This window comes from Acinonyx jubatus, chromosome C1, assembly GCF_027475565.1.
Source record: "Acinonyx jubatus isolate Ajub_Pintada_27869175 chromosome C1, VMU_Ajub_asm_v1.0, whole genome shotgun sequence".
NCBI lineage: Eukaryota > Metazoa > Chordata > Mammalia > Carnivora > Felidae > Acinonyx > Acinonyx jubatus.
Window position 1 is genome coordinate 24,560,243 of NC_069381.1, and position 12,259 is coordinate 24,572,501.

Below are 12,259 nucleotides of genomic sequence, written 5' to 3' on the forward strand. Positions count from 1 at the left end.
TCCGGCGCCCGGCGGCCGCTGGCGCTCGCGCTGCGGCCCGCGGCCCGCCTGGCCCGGCCGCCCCGCGCCGCCCCGCGCCGCCTGCATGTCGGCTCCGCGGACAGCGACTCCCGCGCGGCGGCGGCGGCGGCGGCCGCGTCCACGTCGGGCGCCCGGGGGGCGGGGCGCCCCCGCTGCGGGGAGAGGCGCGGGGCGGGGTGAGGGTGGAGGGCGCCCCCACGCCCGCCCCCTCCCGGCCCGCCGGCTGCGCGGGGCTCCCACCGCTCGCCCGCGCGCAGCCCCTGTCCCCCTCCCCCGCCCCCCCAGCACATGGCCCGACCTGGCCCCTGCCCTGCCCTTCCCCAGGGAGAGGGAGGACGCGCGCCCCGAGACGCATATCGGTGCCCCCCACCCCCCGCCGTGGCCCGCCCTCCCTCGGCCTGGGGGTCCCCATCCCTCACCCCAGACCGGAGGCCTCGCAGGCCTGGACAGACGTGAGTCGAGGGGAGTGTCACAACAGGGACTGGGGGGCCTAGAGTGCCTAGTAGGCGCTGGGGTGCATTCAGTAGGTGCTCAGCGTTTCACCGTGGCGGAGAAGAGGGTGCTCCGACTCACTGGAGACCTAGCTCTGTGACCCCGGCCGGCCAGTCTTTCCCCCTTCTTTGGACCTCCATTTTTGATCTCCATGAGAGTAACAGCCCGCACCTACTAGGTGCCAGACACTGTGCCGAGGGCTTGACTTGCGCGATGCCCCTTGCTTCTCACTGAACCCCTTAAGGAGTGCTCTGCGGCCCCCGTTTTGCACAGGAGACTGCAGCTCAGAGGGGTCACTTGACTTGCCCCAGGACTCAGAGCAGAGCCAGAATTTGAACACAGGCTGATCTGACTCCCACACGTGTGCTTGACTCGATTGTCTCCCCACCCGGAGTGAACTCACCCACCCTACCATCCCTGAGATCCTACAACTTGCCTGTGCTAGCTACTCCCCAGCCAGAGAACAATCTGGAACAATCTCTTCCCAAGAGCGGGTGAGGGAAAAGTAGCTCCAGCCCCCTCCCCCACCATTCTAGCCTGGCTGAGTGCTGTGAGCAGTGAGTGAGCTAATGACTCTAAAGTGCAGGGGGCTTTGGAGACTTGGCAAGTAACCACAGTTAATAAAGGGCATGGATGGCTCCTTCCTCACCACCCTGGGGACACCCATATGCCTCCCGCTCTCTTCTGCCCAATCTACCCCTTTTCTTTTCCTGAAGAGGCAGAGAGCTGCCTTTGCCCTGCACCTGCTACCCTCTCCCTAACAAGGGGACCTCTGGAACAGCAGGCCTCGAGGGAAGCCCCCCACCTTGTGGCACTCTCTACCCTGAGTCCCAATCAGAGAAACAAGGTTGAGGAGGGCGGCATAGACCAAGACCCTAGGCCCCTCAACAAGGAGGGGGTCCCACATCTCCAAATGAGTCTCTCTCCACCACTCCGAAATTCCACCATTGGGGGGCATTCCTTTGGGTCTTAAAGACCTTCTGGTCTTCCCCCAGGCTCCAGGGGAAGAGCTAATCCTTTTTTGAAAAGGGCCACTTTACAGTTATCCCACAGAAGGTCTTCGAAATCTCCCTCCACCCACCATTTTAGATGGACAAACTGAGGTCCAGAGATGGAAAGAGCTCCCCGAAATTCACACAGTGGGTCAGGAGGAGCAATGGAACTTTCCTCTCCTAATGCCCACCCCAGGACTCCTTGCTGACCCTCAAGTTTCTGTGGGCCACCAGGATAGGAGGGGGCTCAGGGATTCTTACTGAGAGCTAACTGAACTGGCCAGCCCATCAGTACCGCCAGACTTGCTCTGCTTGGCAGACTGAAACCCCCCAGCCCCATCTGCTTCCTCAGCCACATACCTTGCGCTGGGGTGAGCTTCAGTTGGGACCTCCACCTGTTTGGGGCAGGAGCCAAGGAACCAAAGCACCTCTATCTCCTTTCTCCTCTCTTCTCTCCTCTCTCTCCCCCCAGCAGCTGCTTCTGCCCCACCCCGCCTGGCGCCGCCCCACCAGCTGCAGCTTGGCCCCTGGGGACCCCCCTCACCCACCAGGCAGGAAAAGACAACCCGGGGGCCTGCAGGAGCAGCTGGAGTCTCCTTAGGCCTCATCGCAGGAGCCAGCAGGAAGGAGAGGGGTCAGTTAGAGGTCACAGAGTTTTCTCCTGTCCCTGATGGGGAGAAAAGCGAGAAGGGAGAGGGTCCTGGTGGGGTCTGGAGTCCAGTCTAGCGCAGCGGGAGGCGGGGGGGGGGGGGGGGGGGGGTCTCAGCGCCACCTGCTGGCCTCTCCAGGTATAACCCCGGGTAGATGTAGGGCACTGGGAGGGGGGTGATGGCTGTGTCTAAGGGTTTCAGAGGGAGGGGGAAAGTGGTTGGAGGAGAGCGTGAAAGGCAGGGAGGATTTGGAGAGTCGTGCCTGTGGAGGTGCAGCCTTCCCAGGCCCCATGATGCATGGGGTGCTTGGGCATTACCAGATTCAGGGAAAAGTCTTGATGCCTGGAGTGGAAGCAGGGTTGGAGTGGGAGCAGGGTAGGGGGTGGCAAGAGTTGGGAAGATTTAGAGCCCCCCCTGGCGCTCTTGGGAGGGGCCCCAGGACCAATGATTTATGGGCACTATCTATACCACCATCTCTTAGCACAGGGCTAAGTGCAGTAAGCACTCAATAAATGTTTGTTGAATTTGTGGGATAAAATTGTTCTCCTAACATATATCTAATGAGCACCTATTATGTACCAGGCTCTGTGCAACATTCTGTAAATACAGCATTGGAAGTATGAATGAATGCATGAGTGAGAATCTGGGTGGGGACTGAAGGATAAGCCTCTGTCCTCCCAGGCCGCACTGGTCTCCATTTGGAGGACTCCACAGGCATGTCCTAAAGGGCTGGCTAATCATGAGGACTTGGACCCTCCTGAGTGTCCAGAGCTGCCCAGAGTCCTAGCACCTCACCCAGACTGCAGGTGCCCAGCCCAGACCCGCAGGTAATCACTTAGAATGGGAAGGCTCCTCCTCACAGCCTAGAATGGTCATGGCCCTGTCTAAGGGATCTCCCTAGATACACACACCGCAAATCACAAGAGGAATCAGAAGGGCAGGAGATGGCTTTGGGTACACAAATAATCAAGCACCTACCAAGAACTTGGCTTTTTGTCCATGTTATTCTGAGTTTTAGGCTGGCACATGTTACTAGCTCCTGTTCCAGATCAGGAAGCTGAGGCTCAGAGAGGTGTGAGCACCTGCCGTGGGTCACACAGCCAGTGAATTAGGGAGTCTGCTACCTCCTCCCTTCACCCCTGGGGGCCCCTCAGGGCAGGAATCCTGGCCCAGGTTCACTAAAGGACACACATTTTCCTTCCCTGGAGGGCCTGAGGGGGCTTGCTGCTCACAGAGGCAGTTGCTAAGCCCAGGCCCAAGATCACACCAGGAAAGGGGCGCACCACTCACCCAACAGTTTCCACATGCTGGCACATTACACACATAAGAGAAGCTTCTTTTGAATCCTCACAACCCTGAGATGTCAGGATTGTCATACCCATTTTATAGATGAGGAACCTGAGGCTCTAAGTGGCTTGCCATACAGCTGGGAGACCCTGGTCCTGCCTGTCTAATCCCCGAAGTCCCTATCACAGCAGTGGTGACACCAGCCCAGCTCAATGCTTCCTGAGTGCCTGTACCAGGCCAGCCTGGGCCTGGGTGCTGAAGGCCTAGTGATGAACCAGATCGGTCCTGGCCCTTGAGGAGAGCCCAGGGTAGAGAAGAGATACACATTTAAAAGACAGAGGGAGGGGGCCTGCCTGGCTCAGTCGGTAGAGCTTGCTACTCTTTTTCTTCCCTTTTTTTGAGAGAGAGAAGGAGAGTGTGCAAGCGGCAGAGAGGCAGAGAGAGAATCCCAAGCAGGCCCTGCACCGCCAGCCTAGAACCTGATATGTGGCTCGAACCCACAGTGAGACCATGACCTGAGCCGAAATCAAGAGTCAGATGCTCAACCAACGGAGCCACCCAGGAACCCCAAGCTTGCTCCTCTTGATCTCAGGGTCATGGGTTCGAGCCCCACATTAGGGGTAGAGATTATTTAGAAAAATAAAATCCTAAAAATAAAATAAAATAAAATAAAATAAAATAAAATAAAATAAAATAATATCAGAGAGAACACTACCCTCTGGACCTGGAGGCACCAAGGGTCTAAAGAGGCCAGAAGAGGGGTGCCCAGGTGGCTCGGTTGGTTAATCGTCAGACTGTTTATTTCAGCTCAGGTCATGATCAGCGTCATGAGATCAAGTCCTGCATCTGGCTCTGAGCTGGGTGTGGAGTCTGCTTAACATTCTCTCTCTCTTTTTCTCTCTCAAATAAATAAATAAATAAGTCAGAAGAGAGCATTAATTTAAAAGGAAAGCAGGGAGGGCTTCTGGGAGGAGGTGATGCCTGAGCTTAACTAATCCTGAGAGTCAAATGGGGATTACTCAAATGAGGGGGAACAGGCAGAGAGAAAAAGGAATCTTTGGCCCCGAGGCCGGGGAGAGCAAAGTGTTCATGTTGGGGGGAAGCAGGGGAGACGGAGGAGGGTGCAGAGAAGGGTGGGTGGAGTTGCTATGAGCTCTGGGCTGTGACAATGGGAACAGGAAAAACAGCCCTGGATCTGGAAGACTGTTTCAAGCTGCAACAGAGGTTGGGCTAGGGAGGGCTTTAAGATTTTTTTTAAAAAAATGCTTATTTATTTATTTTTGAGAGATAGAACCTGAATGGGGGAAGGGCAGAGAGAGGGGAAGAGAGAGAATCCCAAGTAAGCTCCACCCTGTCAGCTCAGAGCCCGAAGTGGGGCTCGAACCCACGAACCATGAGCCCATTGACCCGAGCTGAAATCAAGAGTCCACTGCTCAACCGACTGAGACGCGCAGGCGCCCGGGGAGGGTGTTATTCATCCAACAAATATGTATGAACACCTATAGGTCCTGGGGACACAGCTGTGACCAGGATGACAAGATTCCTGCCCTTGCGGATCTCACATTCCAGTGGGAGAGACAGGCAATAAACAGTGAGCTAATGACTAAATAAAATACCTTCAGAGACTCCCCTGGGCTATGAAAACGATGCAGTGATGTGGTAGGGAATGGCTGGGTGGGGTAATGTTAGGTAGTGTGCGGCAATGGGCTGGCCGAGGTGTCCTGGTTGGGTCAAAGAGACGTCCTCAAATCTCTTCTTCGGAGTCTACGAAGGAACTGACTCCCATCTCACCACACCCAGAGAGGTTGAGAATCTTGCCTAGCCTCACACAGCCAGTCAATGACAGCCCCATGCCTCAAACTGCCACAAACCCTACGGTCTGCTTTGCCTTTGGAGACAGGTTCTCAGCTACAAACTACAGTCCCCAAGATCCCTCAAGAGCCGTGGGGCCAGAGGCCCTGTTGTAGGAGCCCAGATGTAGAGGAGGCTGCAGTAGGAAGTGAAGGCAGCTGGAGTAAAACTTCTTCCCCACTAGGGAGGGGTGGAAGGACGAGAGCCTGGGAATCAGATAGCCCTTAGACTCCAACCTCTGCTCAACCTTGACCGTCTGGGTGACCTCAGGTACCACCATCTGAAGTGAGAGTCCAAGGTTCAAGGGCCTACCCACCTTTCACATCCCAGGTACTGGAGGGTATGCCTCCGCCTTCAGGTGGTTCCGCAGAGCCAGGAAATGGCCAGCAGAGGGCGCCTCATTGGCCATAGTGAAGCCAATGTTGCCCAGAACTCTAGGAACTCTAGGAACCAAGAGCCCTAACTGGGGGGAGGCTGTCCTGCTTTACCCCCGAGGCCAGCTCCCAGGTGCACAGACCACAGACTCAGCAGCCAGGCAGAACGTAGGTCTTGCTGTCCCTGCACCGTGCACAAGTCACTGACCTTTCTGAGCCTTGGTTTCTTCATCTGTAAATGGGCCTAACAATCATGCCTGCCTCACAGGTTTCTGTGAGGAGTCAGTGAAGATCAACCCCATAAGGTCTGATCTATAGGGGCTGCTATTTTTATTAGCAGTAGTGGTAGTTGTATCTTTAAGTTCCTGACTCAAAGGGTATCCAATCAGTGGTAACTATGACAATGACAATGATGAGGATAATGATGGAGGACTCAGTCACTTTATTTTCAATTTCCTAAGCAGGGAGCACCAGCACCTACCCATCTGGGATGCCTCCAGTGACAGGGAGCTCACTATCTCCTCAGCAGCCCATTTTCACTGTTAGAGCTCCTCCTGCTGAAAGGTCCCTCCTGGATGATGCCCCCGCCCAACTCATTACTCAGGGTGACCTGGCTGGCCTGGCCTCTGAATTCAGGCCCCGTCATCTCTGAAGGGTCTGCCTGAGAGGCCCATGAGGTCGAGGAGCCAGGACCTCAGCAGCTGGATTCCTGCCTTTGCTGGAAAGGTAGGGAGTTCACAAGTGAACCCAGGTAGCTTCACCAGCAAGAGATTCCTGGTGGTTCTTGTTGCTGTTCAGAGTTCCTTTTCTGCTGACTGGGAGAAGTGGAAAGAAAGCCCCTGCTGTCCCTTGGACCTTCCTTCAGTCCCCAGTCTCAAGAATGGCTGGATGCTGGAGAGGGCATCCAATGACCCAGAGCCACAAGTCCAGGAACCCTGGCATTCTAGTTGGGAGGCCTCAGCTTCTGCCCCACCTCCTGCCAGGCCTCCTCATCTGTATTTGTGGGTCCCAGGGAAGTGCTCATGGGTCTGGCACCAACAGGTGTGGTGGGGAGGGCAGGAGTCAATGCTGGACTCAAATCTTGGCTCGGCCCATGCCTTCTCTGGCAAATCCCCCGCCTCTCTGAGCCTGTTCCCTCACTGGGCACCCGTCTCAGCATGGCGTTGTGGGGAGTATGTTCTATGTGAAAAGGAAAATGCAGTACCGGGCACATAGTAAGTATCCACTAATGTAGCAGGGGGTACAGAAGTGCCTCATGTCTCCAAGACCCTCCTTGTGCCTGAGTGGGCCAAGGTGGCTCTGGGAGTGGGTTATGCCAGGCACGATCATATCCTGATCCATTTCTCGGTTAGCGGGCACCTTGTGCGTGTGCCTGCGTGTGCAAGGGCGCACTTGTGTGTTCACAAGGGGGGGATGGGTGTGCACACATGTGCATTGGGTGTGTATGCATGTGCAAGCATGTGCGTGAGTATGCATGTGTATGTGTGCTTGTACCTAAGGCTGTCCATCCCGGGGATTCCCAGGGCACATGCCTACTTGCAGGTGCCGGTGCAGAATCCCTGCACTGATTCAGGAGACCCCTCTGTTCACTGTTACTATGGAAACAAAGAGGCAATCCTCAGTCTTGGGGAGAGCCTAAGGTGCCAGCAATGAGAGCTGACCCAGTGTTCTCAGCAAGGGAGACGGATCGGGAGCATGAGGCCCTGGCATACGGCAACCTCAGCCTCTGGGGGTTGGGTTCTGGGACACTGGGAGCCTCAGAACCCTGTGGGAAGCCCACACTTCTCCAAGGCATCCTGGCTTACTGGAAAGAGCTCAGGAAATAGAGCTGGGTCCCATCTTGGATCTGGCCCTAATCTCATGCACAGTCTCAGGCAGGGAACTCGATCTCTTTGTGCCTCTGTTTCTTCATCCATAAAATGGGGCCAATAGTGGGTGCCAGCAGAAGCCTTGGGTTGGGATGTCACCTTTCCTCTCCCTGGAAGGACCTACCCTCTAGGCCGTATGAATGTGTACCCCTGAGCCCCACAGTGTCACACAGTAGCCTCCTTCATGTGAACCACCCTCCAGTATCTTGTGGGCTCCTCACAGCAGCTCTAGGAAGGAGGAAGTTCACAGAACTGAAGCTCCAGGAGAACACAGCTGGCCGTGGTGGGATCAGGTCTGCTGCCCCCACTCCTGTGGGCCCAGCCTTGTACCACATGTGCAATCTCTCAGGCTACCAAGCCCCGCTGCAGGGGTGACTGGGGATTCCATCAGCTTCTCTGGATTGTAAGAGGCAGGCGGGGGTGGGGGAGAGTCATCCTGTGGCCATGGGCCCTGGGCAACCCCCCAGAGCAGAGCTGGGCTGCTGGAAGGTTTCTCAGGAGCAGATCCCAATTTAGGAAGGACTTTAAAGATTTGGGGGGGCAGCACCTGGCTGGCTCAGTCAGAAGAGCTTGCAACCCTTGATCTCGGGGTCATGAGATAGAGCCCCACGCTGGGTATAGAGATTACTTAAATAAATTAAAAAAAAAAACTTAAGAAAAATTTTTTGAGGGGCGCCTGGGTGGCTGTCAGTTAAGCGTTGGACTCTTGATTTCAGCTCAGGTCATGATCTCATGGTTTGTGAGTTCAAGCCCTGCGCTGGGCTCTGTGCTGACAGTGTAGAGCCTGCTTGAGATTCTCTCTCTCCCCCTCTCTCTTTCTTCCTCTCTCTCTACCCCACCCCCGTCTCTCAAAATAAATAAATTTTAAGAAATAAAGACATGTAAGAACTTAAAACAAGCTTTTGTTTGGACTCTTTAGATTTTGACTCAAGTCTCAAATGAGGTCGAGTGCCTGCATGCAGGTTGTAGACATGCATATAGAATTTCATATATAGTTACAAGTGAACACTCAGCTTCCTGCCCTTTATCCTACTTCCAAGAGTGACTATTCCATTTGCTGTGACCCCAGGAACAATTTTCAAACAGAGATATACCAGGAGAAGCTGCAGGAGCAGACTGAATGTGTAATGTGATGAAAATGTGTAAGAAAGACCCAAACGCTTATTTGCCGGAAGAGCTGTCACAAAAGGGGCCACTTCTGATTTGAGGAGGGGGCGAAAGAGTGGGCCTGGATGGGGGACCTAAGGCAAGCCATCGAACCTGAGGCCCTTTCAGCTGAGAGTTGCTTTCACCAGCAGAGGGAAGAGGAAATATTGTGCAGACAAGGGGTGGCTGGGATGTTACCTCACCTGCCTGCATCACTTTACCCCACCCCCGCCTAGGTTAAAACCCATATGCAGGGAGATGGGGGTCAGGGAGCCCCCGTCCCCCAGCTTTGACTCCAGATCCTTTCTTCAGCATAGAAGGGCCATCTGTAGAGGAGATGGGCCTTGGGGGAGTTTTCGGAGGAAGGTGGAGGGTAGGAGCTGAAGTGGAAGGCAAGCGTTGGGTGTATTATGAAAAGTCTCCAACACCCACTTACTCTGGTAGTGGTGGGGAAGGTTATTAAACAGGGAGGAAGATTAGATGTGGAGAAACCGAAGGCTGGGGAGCTATAAGAGGACCAGGTGATAATATAGGGCCACCAGAGGAGGGAGTGGGGTGGAGTGGGGGGTGAGTTGGGGGTAGAGGACAGGGCAGGCCTGAGAGGAATGCTTTGGTTGAACTCTGACTTGGGAAGTAAGTGTGGGATGAGAAGAGAGGGGTTCCTGGAGGGGACCCAGGCACAGGGCAGGCTGGGTGGAGGGCCATAAGCTGGATGCTGGCTAGCTTGAGGCTGAGGTGCCTGGGGGCTGGAAATACAGGCTTTACTGAGAAGAAACCAGAGTCAGTGGGGTTGTTTTTGTCAACTTTTCCAAAGCTGGGAAGGGGCAACATCAAGATGTGAACCTGGGTCTGTTTCCCTGCAATGTCTGTAAGTTCACACTGAGGGACCAGCAAAGGTGCAGCCCCTTTCTGCCTCCCTTTGGCTTGTGGATTCTGAGCGTGGCAGAGAGATCAGCTGCTCATGTTTTTTTTTTTTTTTTTTCTTAAGAGAAAGAATGCTCACATGAATGGGGAGGGGCAGAGGGAGAGAGAGAATCTTAAGCGGGCTCCAAACCTAGTGCAGAGCCCATTTAGCACAGAACCCGCCTCGAGTGGAACCCAACTCAGGGCTTGATCTCACAACTGTGAGATCGTGACCTGAGCTGAGATCAAGAGTCGGATATTTAACCGACTGAACCACCCGGAAGCCCCTCAGCTGCTCTTACTCAGGAGCAAGTGGGGGATGAATGGAATGAATCTTACCCAGGACTTGGTGCTTTTCTTGGGGGCACTGTGGCCATCCCACCACCAAGGAGCCCAGTAACCTCAGGGACTCTGCAGGCAAAATCTTTAAGCCCAAACTTCTTCTCAGTAGGGGGACCATCTCCAACCAACCCCTGCCTTCCTGATCCCTCAACACCAGCGAGGCCCTGTTAGCTGGCTGGAGCTGACATTAACAGAGCACTGACTGTACAGGCCCAGTGTCCCGAAATTTACAAGCTTCCTCTCACTTAATCCTCACAAAGACCCTTCAGGGAGGCATTAAAATTATCGTTTCCATTTTATAGATGAAGGAACCGCCTGAACCTTCCAGAGGTGAAGGTTTGCCCCCCTCCACTGTGGGGTTGGGGGGCCGGGTCAGGTTGAGGCTGCTGTGTGACGTGGCCCAGCAGCTCTCTGAGCCCCATCTGTAAAGTGAAGCTTGCTGGAGGGACGCCACCCAACTCTGATTTCAGTTCTGCAGTCCCAGCTCGCAGGACTTTCCCAACACCCCCACCGCCCCCGTTGTGTTCCTCATGGCCCAGCTCCCTTGGGAACAGCCAGGCCCGCCCCCCTCCCCCTCCCGGGCTGTGCTCTTGGCAGCTCTGAGGCCCTGGGCTCTGGTCCGGGGGTGGTCCCCGGCGGTGGGAGGGGTGGGCAGAAGCTGGGATCCGTTGGGCTAAGACTGGGGCATCCTCAGAGACCCCCAGACCCCCACCTCTGGGTCCATGGTGCTCCAGGCTGGGGTGGGCAGGGCCCTTTGGAAAGGGGTGGCTTGAGGTTTAATCACTTTATCAATGTTTGTTTGTGTAATTCAGCCCTGAGATGCTTTTCCCTCCATCTGTCCCCACCATCTGCTCCCATCAGGATTTTCCAAACCATTTGGGACCTAAGAGGGGAGGGTGGGGGCTGTGCCTCTGAGGGGGCTGGGGAGGGGCTGCTTCCACCTACCTCACTGAGAGACTTCCAGAGGGGAGCCTGGGCTCCTGAGTCACATGGAATTGGGTTCAAATTTTGGCATTGTTACTTTCTTGCTGTATTACCTCCAGCAGGTGGCCTCACTTCTCTGAGCCTCAGTCTCCACATCTGTGAAATGGCAGTAACATTATTGACTCCTCAGGATTAGTTCGGATCAAAGGAGGTGATGCCTGCAAAGTACTCTGCATACAGTAGGTGCTCAAGAGATCTGCAGTCCCCTCTCCATTCACCCCCCACTTGCTTCTCTCTCTGGCATCCCTCTTTAGTGCTAGAGGAGGGTGGCCACCTCTGGTTTCTGTACCCCAGCCCCACTCCTCAGACCCTGAGGACACCGCCTCCTGTGGGACTTGCCGTTTCTTCTATCCCCCATGGGTCCTACTCACTGCTCAGTTCTCTCAATGACCCCGCTCAACATCTACCCTAAGCTGTGCCTCTCTCTCCCTCCTGGATGCCTCAATTTGGGGTGGGAGGGGGATGAGTATCATCAGCAAGGACACCCCCCCCCCTTACCCTCACAACAAGTCTTCATAGAGCCCTTCAAATCTGCAGGGTTCCAGGGCCACTGAGGCCTCCTGTCTACTATGCTCATGCCCAGAATTTCAGGCCTGAGGAGACTGTGGGGCAGCAAATGAGGCCTGTCTGGCCAGGGGTTTCGACAGGGGATGTCAAGGCACCCAGGTCACTTGTTTAGACTCTCTGTTCCAAAAGGGGAAAAGACTTGCTCCAGATTATCCAGAAGTGATGGACCCAGGTAGGTCTCCTGACAGCTGCCCCTCTGGCCCGCTTTTCTGGGCTATATCTCAGGGCACTAACTCTTGGGCCTTGGTGTACAATATGGGGAGCCCCAAGCCTTCCTCTTTGGCTCTGGGGGAACTCCCATTGCTTCTTAGGCCCCCAGGAAGGGAGAGGTGGCTGATTGGAAGTAGTACAGAGCCTACCAGGGTTCACACTCTGCCCCCAGATCTACCCCACTCATTCCAGGTACAGGGAAAGTCAAAAGAAGGTGAGGCTTCCAGGAAGAGGAGAAGGCATGGTCCTGCCATCAGAAGCCCCATCTACTGGGGAGACAGAATTCAGACTGGGGGCCCTGAGGGCAGGGCATCAGAGTTACCCTCATAGGGAAGAAAAACAGCGGGAATAGAAGAAGGCTCCTGAGGGGCTAAGCCAAGAAGTCAGTCTGTAGGAGGTCAAGCTGGCATGGGGTAGTGGGAAGAAGCAGAGACAGTGACTGAGCAGCACCCTGTGAGGATAAACTGCGACCCCCCACCCCAAGGATGGAGAGGAGGATCCAAACCCAGCTGGGAAGATTCTCTGGCTTCAGGCCAAGAGAGAGGAAGGAGGAGGATGGGGAGGAGAAGCCC